This window comes from Arvicola amphibius, chromosome 11 (genome assembly GCF_903992535.2).
Source record: "Arvicola amphibius chromosome 11, mArvAmp1.2, whole genome shotgun sequence".
NCBI classification, from domain to species: domain Eukaryota; kingdom Metazoa; phylum Chordata; class Mammalia; order Rodentia; family Cricetidae; genus Arvicola; species Arvicola amphibius.
In genome coordinates this window covers 3,572,432-3,588,278 of record NC_052057.2, presented here as the reverse complement: position 1 = coordinate 3,588,278, position 15,847 = coordinate 3,572,432, and the positions used below count along the sequence as shown (strand labels likewise).

The 15,847-nt window shown below is 42.8% G+C and overlaps 1 protein-coding gene across 1 annotated transcript in view; it reads right to left on the bottom strand.

Moving 5' to 3' along the window:
• The window catches only part of Rbm46 (RNA binding motif protein 46), a 34,414-nt gene extending 28,369 nt beyond the window's left edge, over window positions 1-6,045 (bottom strand). The window contains exon 1 of the mRNA XM_038348019.1: window positions 5,975-6,045. The gene's annotated coding sequence lies outside the window, so the exon portion shown is untranslated. The remainder of the gene's footprint in view (window positions 1-5,974) is intronic.
• Between the last annotated feature and the right edge of the window lie 9,802 nt (window positions 6,046-15,847).

Genomic DNA, 15,847 nt, shown 5'->3' with positions numbered 1-15,847 from the left:
TCTCAAGTGGCTGAGTCTCCCTCCCCAGCTTCATCTTATGCGCCCCAAACAAAGTCAATGTGTACTTCTTTTTGACTTCTCAAATGTGCCATACTCTCCTCCATCAGCCCTTAGGTCCGCTGACCCCATGCGCTTTCCCTACCTCCTTAGACGCTCTTACTATTAATTAACTCACTCCCCATTCTACATTAGGTATTCCTAGATATCTACTTTTATCATAGAGCCCAGCTCCGAGTGTTGTGATGGCCAATCCCCTGCTCTTCTACCTCTACCCTGGTACTCCCTCAGTCCCACCAGACTTTAAATTATAGACTTATTTCCCTAGCACCACACAGCACTCTGACACATGATGCACAGTCAATAAAGAAAGCAAGAGGACTTCATGACTTCACTGAGATATGGCCTTGGGTGACATTCCTGAGACAGATTCGGTATCTGTCTATGTAAATGTCCCTCACATTTACCCACTGGTGTCCCATGCATCAAACTGCCTACTTTCCCACTTTCCTTAAGACGTTACTTTTCATATTTAAAAAATGAGCTAGGGAGACAGCTCAATCAGAAAGGTATTTGAACCTGACTTCCATTTCCAGAACTCATGTTTGAAAACGTGGTAGGTGTCTGGGGGTGGCTAACCAAACAACATCAATTACCAATCAGTAAAGAAACTCGGACTCAAAATAAATAAGTAAATGATGGCCAGTGCCTGAGGACCCAACTTAAAGAGAAATTAGCATGCATCTGTTCAATATAATCATAGAATCATAATCATAATTTATAATCATAAAACATCTTTAAAATACCCTAGATCTGGTCGACAGAATTTTAATCCAATCTGGAGGCCAAGGGAGGCCGATCTTTTTGAGTATGAGCGCAGTTTGGTCTATCTGGGGAGTTCCAAGCCAGCCAGGGATACACAGTGAGACCGTGTCTCCAAAATTAAATAACAAACAAACAAATGCAAACATTTCAAAAAACTAAAACCAAACCAAACAAAAAACTCTCTAGTCTGAGCAGTGATTAAAACTAACAACGTTCTATCGTGACATGGAATAACTCCCCACGAACACCATTTGAGTCTGAATACTCGTTTTTAAAAACGTGTATATGAAAATTCTGCAGGTGAGGAATCTTGCTACTTAGCCCAGGTTGTCTGTCTGTCCTTGAACTGACCCAGCCCATCAAGTAGTGGGGTTATTTACATAATAAAGCTACAATTTACAAGAAAAGGACCCAAGAATCCACTGAAGCAAGGAAGGACCGGGAGTCTGTAGGGTCTGACCTAGGTCCTCTGCACATGTTAAGGTTGTGTAGCTTGGTATTCCTGTACGACTCCTAACAATGAGAATGGAGGCTGTCTCTGACTGTTATCCGCTTTTGAGATCCTTTTCCTCCTGCTGGACTGCCTTGTCCAGCCTTAATATGAGGGAATGCACTTAATCTTACTATAACCTGATAAGACTTGTTGGTTGACACCCCTGGGAGGGGAGGCCTGCCCTTTTATGAAGGAAAGGAGGAGAGGATCTTGGGGAGAGAGGATGGGTGGACAGAGGAGAGGATCTTGGGGAGAGAGGATGGGTGGACAGAGGAGAGAAGAGAAACTGAAGTTGAGATGTAATATGAGAATTAAAAAAAAGTTTCACTACAGTATAGGTAAAAGCCTTCTCCTCTGCTTGTTTCAGAATAATAGACACCATCTTGTTTCTCTTTATTATTAGTAGGGTCTCCTAACTTAAGAGACAGGAAATATAGATAAATTGCTATCAAGAAAAAACTCTGAACCTGCATTAGCACTAAATGTGTGTCCTTCACTATAATTTAGAAATAAATTTTATGTGACTTCAAATCCAATAAATATTTTTAACCCATTCTGGTAAAAGAACTGATAAATTCTAAAGATTAAAGATATGAATGAGACAGATTAACTGACCATCTTTTGAACTTTTCTTTAATAATTCGATGTTTTCCCTTCATTTCTTTAAAACAGTTTTAACTGAGACAGGTTTAGTATTCCTTATCTAAAGTTTAGACGCTAATTCAGATTCAAATAATTCTGGGTTTGGGGACAGCAGAGGTATTAATGAGTATCTTGCAGATAGGAGCAAACTCTAAAGATGAATGGCTACCCTTCATCCACAGAAACTGAAGGTTTTTTAAATATAGTATTTCTGATGCACTTGTGTGGGCGTTGACATTGAAGTTCTACAATGGTACACAAAAATTTAGAGTTTGTAATATTTAAATTTTAGGTTGGATATACTCAAAGATATTCACTTAAGATGGTCTTTACTCTGGAGTCTTGCCTTTATAGCATTATTAAATATTCTGTAGAAAGAAAATGCTAGAAGCCCTTGGACCACCACCAATATATGTAGGAAAGCAAAAAGATAATACTTGATGGCTTAAGATGGCAAAACTAGCAACTGAAAAGACCTGGAACTCAAACTCCTATCAACACTCAGCTTCTAACACCAGTTGTCTTCAATAATTGTCTAGAACTGCATTGATTCTAACATCAAACACAAAAGATCATACTTAGACTATGCATAGACTAGAAAAGTGACACTTGAATTGTTTTGATAAAGACTGCTACCATACAAAGGTGGCTCACTGACGATAAAAGCAACATACAGTCTCTCTTCTCACCTACCTGACATGTCGGAGTCAGTCGGGAAGCCTGGCTTCTGTTTCTACTCTAGCTCACAGCTAGCTCCACAAGCCAGCCTACGCCTGCTGCTGCCTGCACACGTCTATTTTAGGTTAGTACTGTCACTAAGGTGTATGTTGGAGACTGTTTACATGCTTATGTTGGAATAATAATCAGTTCAACATCTAAAACTCTCCTTTTACTACAGAATAGCTACAAAAACATGGACGACTGTGGATTTCAAGAAATCTTAAAATATGAAACTTGAACTCCCAGGACTAAGAAGTAGAGGAACATCACCAATCCTATCTTCTCATTAGTAAGTATTCTTACCGTAAAACCTCCTCAAAATGAGGCAGACATGTGTAATGCACAACTAGAAGAGACCAAAGACCCAACTCCACATCATAGCCATAGCTGATGCATAATTCCTTCAGAACCAAAACTAGCTGGGAAATTCTAAGTAAATCTAAAACAAGCTGTATTTTGAAGTTCATCCTAAAATGTTCCACGATCAGTCAGAGTTACTCAAACGGCCAGAGAAGTATATAAGTGTACTCAGGAGTGTAAGCTAGCACATGTATTGAGGGTTACAGAGAGGCACAGAAGTGTAAACTAGCACACGTATCGAGGGTTACAGAGAAGAGCAGGAGTGTAAGCTAGCACACGTATTGAGGGTTACAGAGAAGCACAGGAGTGTAAGCTAGCACACGTATTGAGGGTTACAGAGAAGCACAGGAGTGTAAGCTAGCACACGTATTGAGGGTTATAGAGAACCACAGGACTGTAAACTAGCACACATATTGAGGGTTACAGAGAAGAGCAGGAGTGTAAGCTAGCACACGTATTGAGGGTTACAGAGAAGCACAGGAGTGTAAGCTAGCACAGGTATTGAGGGTTACAGAGAAGCGCAGAAGTGTAAGCTAGCACTCGTATTGAGCGTTACAGAGAAGCGCAGGAGTGTAAGCTAGCACACGTATTGAGGGTTACAGAGAAGCGCAGGAGTGTAAGCTAGCACACGTATTGAGGGTTACAGAGGACAGGAGTGTAAGCTAGCATACTTATTGAGGGTTACAGGTTCAATGCCTTCAGTTACTTTAAGATATGTATTCATATTCCAAAATGTCCCACAAACGCTTAGTTCACTAACCTAGGAAATGGAATAAAAGATGAAGGGGTTCTGGGCAATAGAATGAGCAAGAATGATGTTAATCATTTATGGGAAAGGGGAAAAGAAACAAAATCAACAGAGACAGTAAATTGGAAGTTTTATAACATTTTAAAACATATTTTACTTCAACTTTCAAAGATAAATCTTTTTTTCTAAACTTTGGAACTTACAAAGATTTCTTTCTAAATTAATTTCAAAAGAAAAAGAATCACTATTCCAAACCCACTAAGATATAATGTCAGGAGAGCATAACTAACTAATCACAGGACAAATATTCAACTAACAATCTCAACAAATCTTTAAAATACTGAAATACATATCCCATTAGCTTATAACATCCTAACAAATCATAAAGTTTAAATTTCATGGGTCTGAAGAGAGTTCAGCCATCATTTCTTAGATTATAAAAGTGAACAATATATAAAGTTTAATTCTTAAAAAAAAGTTCAGTTTAATAATCCGAGACCTAGAACCTCTTTTCTACAAGGTGCACTACATCTCTGCAACATTGCCCGAACCCTTTGAATGTTAAGTTCCAGACTGGTCAATACAGGTGTTACTGAGCATGGTCAGCGGAGATTCTGAGCAGCGCTTAGTTTAGACACGCACTACAGTCAACATGCTTGAGAAATAAAAACTGTGGTCCTATACATCTAAAACAATTTCCAAATACAAGTTCACAGGTGGATCAGTTCAATTCCATGTTAAATTATTTCTATTAAATAATGAGAGTATGTTTAATTGCAAAAGTTAAATATATAATAAGTTTTGGTGCTAGGTATTTCATTTATGTTGAACAGACTTAAATCTAGGATCATAAAAAAGAAGTATTTTAAAAAAATCCTTCGGGGGCACAGTATGCAGTGGATGAAGGCACTTGCCACTCAAGCCTGAGAACTTCATCAGGAGAGAATGAACTCCTGAAAGCCACCCTCGGGCTTTTCTGCTCGTCCCTGCACTCTCTCACACATGTGAAATGTTTCAAATTATTATAAATTTTTTGGTTTTTTGAGACAGGGTTTTGCTGTAGTATTATAAACAATTTTTAAATACTGAAAACAAAAGTTAGGTGCTCTTTTAATGTATGAGGGATAGCTACAAATGTTTGACCAAACTAAATATGCGAACTACCAGTCTTCTATATATAACATTATTTAAAATCTTATCAGTTTGAACACAGAAATCACATTTTCCCTTTTTCCTTCCTTGCCAACCATCAGATTTTAAAATAATACTTATCAGTGAAATTTTAAATTTATACAAATTACTTATTTGTAATCCTTTCTTAAAATTATAGGATGGTGGCCACCAATAAAACGACACAATTGAACACTTAAGACTTAATTTCAGCCACATAACATACTTTACTTGCATATATTCTTGGTATTAATAATCCTTATCTTATAAATACGTCTGCATTTGGCATGAGCTGTTTAGTAATTTCGGCCATTAATGTTAAAGTTCAAGATTCTAATATGAAAACTGGCATTTAAACATAGCCACACGTGGGAAATAAGGCACTGTTGGTATTTGGTAAATACACCGGGGGGCAACAATCTTTATGTCCTTTGTGGTAAATAAACGCAGTTATTAAAACACTATTTCTAACCACGTGACGCAAATCTACCTATGACAGCACGAAGTAAACTTAATCCTGAATGACCACAAATGGAAGTTTCTTGAACTTCTCATTGTGATGACCCTTGAAATGAAAACGTCCAGTTATTCAGATTACCGAGTTTCCACGCGCATATTCATACACAAAGGCGCGTTACCGCCTCTTGGACGCTACCTTAACTCGGTCCTGAGTGGCTCAAGGGGGCAGACGAGCCGGGTCCCCTCGGATCACTTCCCCGGGAGGCAGACCCCCTGCCCCCGTGCAGCCTCCGCCCCGCGCCCCAGGCTCCTCCCGCACCCCTGCGTGCGTTAGCGGCCGCGTCGGGCAGTTGGCTCCCGACGGCCACTCCCGCAGATGCGCTCGCTCGGCGGCCGGGCCCTCGAGGAACCCGGGGCGGCCGCGGAGCCAGGGCGAGGGCCACGGCCAGGAGGCCCAGGCCCCGCCGACGCCGCTCCGGGTGCTCGGCCATCCCTCGCCTGCTTCGGCCGTTGGCCGCGGTCCGCCAGGCACCCCGCGGCTCCCATCCCCGCCTCCTCACCCCGTCGGGTCTTCCGAGGCCGGACCTAAAGACCAATCCCGGGACCAACGAGCTCAAACGGCCGCCAGCTCCGGATCTGCGCCGGGGGCGGAAGCCGCGGAGAGGAGGAGTCGCCGCGGGGAAGGGCGTGGCCGGCGGGGCTCGTGCCGTCCTCGCGCCTCGGGGCCTCGGGCTCCGCGCCTCAGCCGAGCGTGCCTCACGCGGAGGCGCCTCCCCGCCCCGACCAATCAGCGGCCGCCGCTGCCGGCGGGTGGGCGGGACCGAGGCACGAGTGATGCGGAGGCGCTTGCGATAGGAAGCGCGGACCTAGAGTGGCAGTCGGGCTGGCCAATCGAGAGGAGAGAAGCGGATCCCGGAGAGTGGGGTTTGGCGCGGGGAAGGCTTGAAGGCGTTAGGAGACAAGTTACGGTCTGAGCTGGTGTGCGTCCCCGGGGGAGACCTAGGTGGGTTGGAGAAGTTCTTTGTCTAGAAAGCTGCAATTTGCCAGTCTTAAAACTACAAGTTTGACGCAGAACCGTCCTGGGGACCCTTCTAAAGGACGACTGGAGGCGTGGCTTTCAAAGCTCCCGAGCTTCTCCGGGTCCCCTTGAAACGGATCCCGTGAGACCTGGATGATAATCGGGCTGACAGTGCCAGCCCTGTATGCCTCTCCCTGCCGGCAGTGGTCTAGGGCATGCTCACCCCTTCCCACACGACGTCTGCCACGGTGTGGCGTGTTTGACGGACTGGAAACCCGCGCACAGAGCGCTAGGCGTTTGCACGGGCTGCAGGGGCTCCGGTTGTGCCGCAGAGTGCATATGGACGCCCTGTGGTGTGTCCTGTTCCGAAAGGTGCCCGCCAGGGCAGCGATGCCCAGGCTCTGAGCCTCATACAGCCCTGGAAGCTTAAGCCTCGTCCAATAGACTTGCTTGGCTCTGTTGTTTTTAGGATGTTTTTAACCTCAGAAACAGCTTAGATATGCCAAGGGCGTAAGATATGTTATATACTATTTGCTAGACCTTTTTATATCTTGGATGTATTGTCCTTTACATAACGAATTAATTCTACAGTTTAGAAAGGTTTATAAGGGTTGTTGGAGGAACCTTTAATAGCCAGTAGGTGGCGATATTTCACCGTGGGACGTGAAAGAGTTCTTGGTAGCCAGCAGGCTTTAGGAGCTGTGATTCAAAGGAAGGATTAAGTGAAATGTAGATAAGCTTTTGGCTAGAAAGAAGCCAGAAGCAGGAAATAGCCTTTGCTGGAGGAGAAAACAGAAGATCCATATCAGCTCAGAGGGAATGGTGCTGACTGTGGGCACTAAAGAGTGGAAGGGGGCCTGCAGAAATAGCTCAGCAATTAGGAATCGTCCGTTCCTCTCCCTGGGTAAGGTAGCTCACAACTGTAAGCCCAGTTCCAGGAGACCTAGTACTTCTGGCCTCTGTGAGCACATGCCCGCATGCAGACACACACCTATACATTATTTTTTTTAAAAGTACAAATTTTTTAATTGAAGGAATATGCAAAATAGTGGTTACAGTAGGTTGGACATATGTAAGTATATTTTTCCCAAATAAAATGCAAGCTTTGGAATATTTAGAAGTTAGTTTCATAGATGCCCTATATATAGACCCCCAAAAGGTAAGGAAAACAATGGGAAGTCCTTATAAATGTTTGCTCTCCAGCTCCCTGGTGGGAATACAGGTGAGTTTTCCATAGAAAGGTCAGTGTGTTGTGAGAGTCTCCTCCGTCCATAGCTGGCAGTCGTGACACAGATCCAAACCCATGATAGCTGCTTGTGTGTTTCTAGAACTCTTGTCACCAGTATGGAACTCTGGCACAGGAAACAGCTCTGCTTTGATCTGCTTGCCCTTCAGTCAAGATGGCACCCTTTCAAAAGTTTATGTTTCCTTTTTGGTTTTCATGATGATGATACAGTCATGTTCGCAGCCCACTGGACCCCTCTCTCTTGGTGGTATGATACCTTCTGCAGCAGAATGACCGAATGACCAGAGGTTCCCGTCACTTGAAACCCTGAGCCATTTTCAAGATGTCTCTAAGGCAAGGTAGGTGCTTCAACAGTGCCTTTTCTGGTGACAAGAATGAGCCATCTTGTGTTGTTTTTCTTTTTGCTTTTGTTTTGAGACAAGTTCTCTCTATGTAGCTCTGGCTGGCCTCACATTCACATTGTGGACCAGTGTTGAACTCAGAGAGGTCCATCTACCCTTCCTCGTGAACGCTGTGACTAAAGACGTGCACTACACCCATTTTGGCTGTGATTTTGCCGAGTGTATTTTCTTGGTATGTAGTTTGTATGACTCTTCCTTCTGTTCCCATGATTTGTAAGCTTTGTCTTTTAATGTTGCACCTGAATCTTGCAGGTCTTGCTTATAATCTTTATTAATTCATCTCTTTTATCTGGCTGTTGCTAATTTATCTGTCCTGTCTTAAATCCCTGATAGTGTAGTAATCTAACTGTTAGTGAGGTTTTTTGATGTTTTTATCAACTTAGTGAACTTTTCATTTCCAAAATTTCAATTCAAAAATTATTGGTTTTTTTTTATTTTGTTGGACTATTATTTATTTTCAGTTCTTCCTCTGGAAATTCATGTATGTCACCCTCACTGGAAAACTTATTGTGAAGTCCATCATTGTTGAATGACTTCATTTTTCATGTATTGTTTATCTTCATTGGGATTTTCATGTCTGGCATTAGGTAATTTTTAATTGCTGTGTGTTAATTACCTTTCTCATTTTTGTGACAAAATACCTCCAAATAGCAGCTATTTGAGAAAGGAGGGGTTTATTTACCTTAGAGATACAAGGCTACAGCCCGTCCTGGCAAGGATGGTATGGCACTGGGAGCTGCCAGAGGTGGCTGTTCACAGTGTCCACATTCAGGAACTAGAGTAGCAAGTGCTTGTGCCCAGCTCACTTTCTCTGCTTATCCAATCCTGAAACACAGCCACATGTAGAGGAGGCCTTCCCACCTCAGTTAGCCTAATCTAGATAATGTCTTACAGCTCGTGCACATAGTTGTTTCCATGGTGATTCCAAGTCTTCTAGAGTTGATAGTCAAGATAAACCACCACATGCCCTGTTCTTTCATTTTATTATTTAAGTGGAGTTAAGCTGTAGTCCGATGGAAGTGTGGTTTCATATGCTGCTCTGGGGGTATCGCTGACTAGACATAGTCCTCTGCCCCTTCCCAAGCACAGAATACCAACTGTAGGAGCAACCACAACTGAAAGATAAACCCTCTAAGAAAGGACTTTGTAAGGAAAGAAATAAATGCAATAGGACCGTCTTCTCAAAGGTCTCAAGTAGGGGATGGAATATAAGCCAGTGTTTGAGTGCATTCTTGGAAGTCCTGCATCTGTCCTCAGGTGTGTGTGCACACACAGAGAATCTTAGGATAGTCAGAATAAACACTAGCAATGTGGACAGATGTGACTGCCTTCTACAGGGACCTACCCTGTTGATGGTCTGGTGACGCCACTCAACAGGACCTGGCTGTAACATTCTGAGGTGCTGTAAATTTTTATCCCCTATTTTAAAGCTACACTTTTTTTATTTTCTCCCCTCTCTTGCCTTGTGCCTTATGTTCTATCTCCTTCTGGTAGCTGCTGAGACTTATAGCTTATTGCAATAAAGTTGTTCTTGAGAGTCTTTCCATAATTCAGAAAAGTAAGGAGCTTTAGACTTTGTGAGCAACTATAAGGGGCTAGGAATTCTGGCAAAGAAAGGTACCTCATTAAAGGACAATTAGTTCTCCTGTCTCTATAGCATGACTTGTGGTAGACTCGCCCATTTCAGTAAGGGTTCTCTAAAGGAAAAGAACTGGTAGAATCAGTATTATATTAAAGGGTATTTATTAGACTGACTTACAGGATGAACTCTGGGAAGTCCTAATAATGTCTGTCTAACAATGAAAAGGCAGAAAATGTGGTCAGCCGGGAAATGGCTCAGTGCATGAGGCTGGTATCTCAACAGACCCAGTCTGGTACTGGAGTGCTGGAGCATTCCTGGAGAGCTGCTGCTCTGCATTGGATCCTGAAGAAGCTGGGTTTAATACCAGCCACAGCAACAGGGCAGATTAATTTACCAATGAGAGGGAGGGCCAGCCGGCAGAAAGAAGTTTCCTTCTTCCTTGTCCTTTTATGTGAGCTACCACCACAAGATGTGGCCCAGATTTAGGAAGGGTCCTCATGCCACAAATAATCTGATTAAGAAAATTCCTCACAGATGTGCTCAGCATCTTGGGTGTTTGTTGATTTCCTTTCACATTGCCTTTCTGAGGGATAGTCCCTTGGCTGAGTGATTGACTGCCCCAACTGTCAGGGCTCCACCCAACTAGACAAATCCTTTATCCTATGTGTAGAAGGAGCGGGCAGGCCTGCTTTTCTTCCTGCCCAACTCCCGCATGGCTAGCTTTACACCCGAAATAACAACACACAAACTATTCATTTAAACACTGCCTGGCCCATTAGTTTCAGCCTCTTATTAGCTAATTCTCACATCTTGCTTTAACCCACAAGGTGGTGGCTTACCAGGAAAGATTCAGCATGTATGACCTGGCGGCTGGCTCCATGGCATCTGTCTCAGAGAGGAGAGGCATGGCATTTGACCAACTTCCCTTCTTCCCACCATCTGTTCTGTCTACTCCCACCTATCTAAATCCTGCCCTATCAAAAAGCCAAGGCAGTTTCTTTATTAACCAATGAGAGTCCTCCATCACCTATGGGCCTCCACAGACCCCTGATCAAGATTATAAGACTAGTACCTAGAATTAACAAAATGAAGTTGTCTAAAAGTGGTGTTGGAATACACAGTCAATAGCAAGCTGAACAGGAAGTGAACAGTCTCTGTGTCTTAGTTACTGTTCTATTGCTGTGAAGAGACACCGTGATAAGAGCAACTCTTATAAAAGAAAGCATTTAATTGGGGGCTTTCTTCTAGTTTCAGTGGGTCAGTCCATTATCATTATAGCAGGGAGCATGACAGCACACATGCAGGCATGATGCTGGAGCAGTATCTGAGAGATGCATCCTGATCCATAGGCAGCAGGCAGAGAGAGACACTGGGTCTGCAGTAGACTTTCTAAACCTCAGAACCCATCCCCAGAGTCATGCCTCCTCTGACAAGACCAAACCCTATAATCCTTTCCAAACAGTTGATCAACTGGGGACTAAGCGTGCAAATATATTGATTCCTATCCACCCCACTTCCCCATATATCCTTAAGTAAACTTTGAAACATAATGTTTGCATTTCTCTTCCTTACAACTTAGTCAAATTGCTTATTCCTGATAACTCACCTGAGACAGTGAAAAGGATTAGGCAATGCTTTGTAAGTGATGTCAGACTCCTCTAAGACAGGGCCCTCTGTGACATTGCCGCTTGCTTGTAATGTCATTGAGTTTGATTTTTTCCCAAAGTGGGCAGCTCCTTGGGAAAAGATGAGCAACTCATTTTTCTTTATTTTCTTCCTTCCTTCCTTCTATCCTTCCTTTCTTTCTGACTTTTTCCTTTTTTTTCACAGTAGTGTTTTCTCACACATAGTATAACATGATTGTGGTTTTCCTTTGTCTTTTCTCCTCCCAGTTCCTCCCCACCTCCTCTCCCACCTACATCCCTTTTGCTTCTTATTAGAAAGCAAACGGACTTCTAAGGGATAATAAAATAAAATGTGAAAAGATAAAACAAAGACATTAGAACTGGATGAAACAAATCAACAGAGGGGAATGAGCCAAAGAGAAGGCACAAGAATCAGAGACTCACTCATTCACATACCCAGCAGTCCCATAAAAACACTAAACTGGACACCATAATTTATATACACGTAGGACCTGGTACAGATCATTGCAGGCCCCATGCTGTGCCTCAGTCTCAGTGGGTCCATATGTACTTTGATCATGTTGGTTTAGAGAGCCTTGTTTTCCTGGTGTCCTCTGCTCTGGCTCTAAAACTCTTTCTGCCTTCACTTGCACAGGGTTCCCCGTAGCCCTGAGGGGTGGTATTTGGATGAGACATCCCACTTAGGGTTGAGTCTTCCAAGGTCTCTCACTCTGCCTATTCTCTAGCCATGGATCTTTGTATTTGTTCCATTTTCTACAGGAGGAAGCTTTTTTGATGATGGCTGAAGAAGGCACTGATCTGTGAGTATATCAGAATATCATTAGAAAACACTTTATTGCTACTTTTTAAAAACCACAGTAGTATTTGGTTTTTACCATATGTTCAGTGTTGGGTGTGGGTTCCATCTCGTGAACTGGGCCTTAAATGACATCAGATATGGTTTTAAGCCACCTCTGCACTAGCATATCTTGCAGACAGTATAGTTTGTGGCTACATACGTGTTTCCATTTCTCTAATGGTAGCATGCAGATTCCTTCACCAATAAAGGCTGTATGTAGGCACCAGCTCAACTTCTCCATGTTCAGTGAGTTGGGTAGGTGTTGTCTTATACAGTGGGACTTTGCTGTCAGTTTTCTGAGGGAAAGGATAGTCTTGGCAACAGCCTGAGTTGTTTGGGGATTCCCATGGAACCCTTTTGGCCAACAGCTCAATTAGATGAAACCCAGTTCCAGGCCTGGAACTTTTTCCACTTTCAGGCTGTTGTGGATAGATCAACAATGAATACGGTTGGGCAAATGTCTCTGTGGTAGGATGAGGCATCCTTTGGAAATATGGTATAGCTGGATCTTGAAATAGGTAGATTGTCATCCACGTACTGATTTCTGTAGTAGCTGTACAAGTTTACACTTCTGTCAGCAATGGACTTGTATTTCCCTTGCTCCCCATCCTCTCCAGCATAGGCTGTCACTTGTTTCAGTGATCTTAGCTGTTCTGACAGGGAGTGTTATTCTTAAAGCACTACTTAAACACAAAACCTTACTCTTACTGTTTGTTTGGTCTTCACTGTGTTAAGTGCTCTTGCATGGCTTTGTGACTTTGCTTACTGTGCCGAGTGTAGAACAGCCTAGGAAAGGGAGCTTTCTGCCTCAGTATTGGTAGTGTAACAGAGACGTCCTTCTACCTCCCCGTGACTGCTGTGTTCCTTGTTGAAAGGATCCAGGTAGAGCACAGTGAAGAAGACAGGTGATATTAACTAGAGCAAAGGAGACGAGAGTGGGCAGGGAGCAAAGCAGCCGTCAAAGGAACTGCTCTCCCAGTGTAAGGATGTCTAGGGAGGCATCATGCTGTGGAAAGTCTATAGCATTTTCCTGCCCAGATCTTCCGTAGGCCCAGTAGGATTAACTCTTAGGAGACTGACAGTATTAGTTTGAGTTCTTTATCAGTTTTAAACAAAAGCATATATAAAAGCATATAAGAGATTTCTGCTTTTTGTTTTTGTTTTTGTTTTTTGTTTGTTTGTTTTGGGTTTGGTTTTTCAAGGCAGGGACTCACAGAGATCTGCCTGCCTCTGCCTCTTGAGTTCTGGGATTAAAGGCATGCCATCAACACCTGGCTTCAGAGTAAATTTTTTAAATTAAAGGAAAAAAAGTTTATAAAATAGCCTTGCTTTACCAGGAGAAAATTGTCTTCTCTTAGGGCTTCAACAAAACCTTGCTGCATCTGCATTTCTTTATTTTAAATGGTGTTTCAAATTCTGAGACACCAGGGGTTGGGGTTCAGAACTCTTTATGATCGATAGGTCAATCTTCAGGGACACTCTACAGTGATATGACTTGGCTATCGCCGTATCAAGAGAATAGAAATACTATTAGCTGAGGAACTTGGGTCATAAAGATGAACCTTGACTGAGGAAGTCTAGAGGAATTTAACCTGCCTGCTTTGGGATAGAAAAGAAATGATTGGCTCAGGATTTCTTCTGTAACTGACATTTTTCTTCCTTGTTTGCTAATTAATCAAACCGAAGCAACAAAGAAGATATCCTCTTACCTGTAGGTTCAGCAATTCCAATGCTGAGGGACATTTACCTTTTCTGTCCTTCCTACAAAGGACAGTTGAATGATGTTATTGTAACAAAATAAACTCAGTCTCAGCTTCCTGCTCCTTACTGCTTTCTTCAAGTAAGTTCCTGACTCCTGAGCCGGATTACTTGTTCTTCTCTCTGTATCCCCACACTATATACAGGCTGCTGCTATAGCTGGCTAGAAAGTGGTATTGGACCAGGAGTGGTGGAGCACACCTTCAATCCCAGCACTTGGGAAGCTGAGGCCCGCATGACTCTCTGAGTGAATCTGAGTCAAATCTGGTCTATTGAGTGAGACTCTGTCTCACTCAAAAAAAAAAAAAAAAAGAGGAAGAAAAGAAAAATGAATGTGAAATTGCAGCACTTCAATGCTTAGCACAAAGTGAGATGAGCATCCAACAAATGATGGATTGCCTCTTGGTCAAATGATAGAAGAGACTCGAGATTATTTATGTTGATTCCAGCCCCAAGAACTTCATAGACTGTAAGGAAAAACCAAACTGTCTATGAACACATTTAATGTCAAACAGTATTTTCTGCTGCCTACAATAGTGATGTTTGAAAAACAGTTCACTCTGAGTTTACTTACACAAGTGCCCCCAGGGTGAAGGGAAATGACACCAACACATGACTCTCAGCACGATGATGCCTAAGGCCAAAATGTAAGTGGTTGGAACAGGCCCATAGAACACCTAGATTCTTTGATTTTGCCACTTAATGTTTTAATTACATAAAGCATGTAAGTAATTAAATGTTTAATTTGGATATTAAACAAAGTTTAATTATCATTATACCCCAACTGAATTTTTTTGTAGGAAAACTCACGGCAATAAAACCTCAGTTAAACTAAGATCTGCTCTTCAGTTTTGCTCCTATTGGACCACTGAGTAAAACAATTCCTCCTTTTCTCTGTAACATTCTTTTCACTGTTTTGTGGTTCCTTTGTTGTTGTTTTGAGATTAGGTCTTGTAGCCCCCACTGGCCTTGAACTCTCTATGTAGTGCAAGCAAGTCTTAAATCCCCTTTGTAACAGGCTGCTCTTAAATTCCCAGTCTTCTGCCTTCACATTCCAAGTGTTGGGACTAACAATGTAGCTCCATGCTTATCTATTTTGTGATTCCTTCTTTTTTTATAACTGCTGACATTTAGTAGGCAAGTGTAGTCCTCCAGCCCACACACACCTGGAGCGCTCCAGCTGCTGCTTCTGCCTTCTGCATGCAGGTGTCATAGGCATGTGACAGCTCCAATAACTGAAATGCAATTCCAACCTGTGATGTAACTTTTAGTGAATTTGCTAAAGTCTTGACCAGTCTGGTTCAGTGTATTCTGTAAAATCGCCTTCCATGCTAGGCATTGTTAATTTTGTCAAAGAGTAATTTCCTTAACTTACTTATTCAGGCTTTATATATTGCTGTGACACACCTCTAATAAGTTCATAAACTACACTTAAGGTGGAAATTTGACAGTAAAACTGTTTAATTAAAAGTGTCACCTCAGCCCCTAACATCCTTACCCCCAAAAGTCTGGAATGTTTGATTGAGGTGCTTCACCCCAGGCCCCTGGCATCTGTCTTGGAATGTTGGGTATAAACTCTGGATCAAGCCACCTCCTGTGGGAGTGGCCTCAGTCCAAACTCCACCTCCAAGAAAGCCTGCCAGACGGTGACCCCTACCCAGGGAAGGTCAAGACCACTCCCACAGGCTATTTTTAAACTGCTCCCCCACCCTCCCACCCCCCCCCCCCCCCCCCCCCCCACCCCCGCTGCCAGGAGCACTGGTGTTTGTTAAACCTGGTCGTCTTCTAATTTGGTCTGATTGACTTATTGCCTCGGCAGAGAGGTTTGTTGGTCCAGAAAATACTTAACAGAAACAAATCTGAGGTTTTTTTTTTTTAAAGGACAGTAATAAATTTAGTTTTAAAAAATAACTAACCAATGACATATATACAGATTTAAGGGCA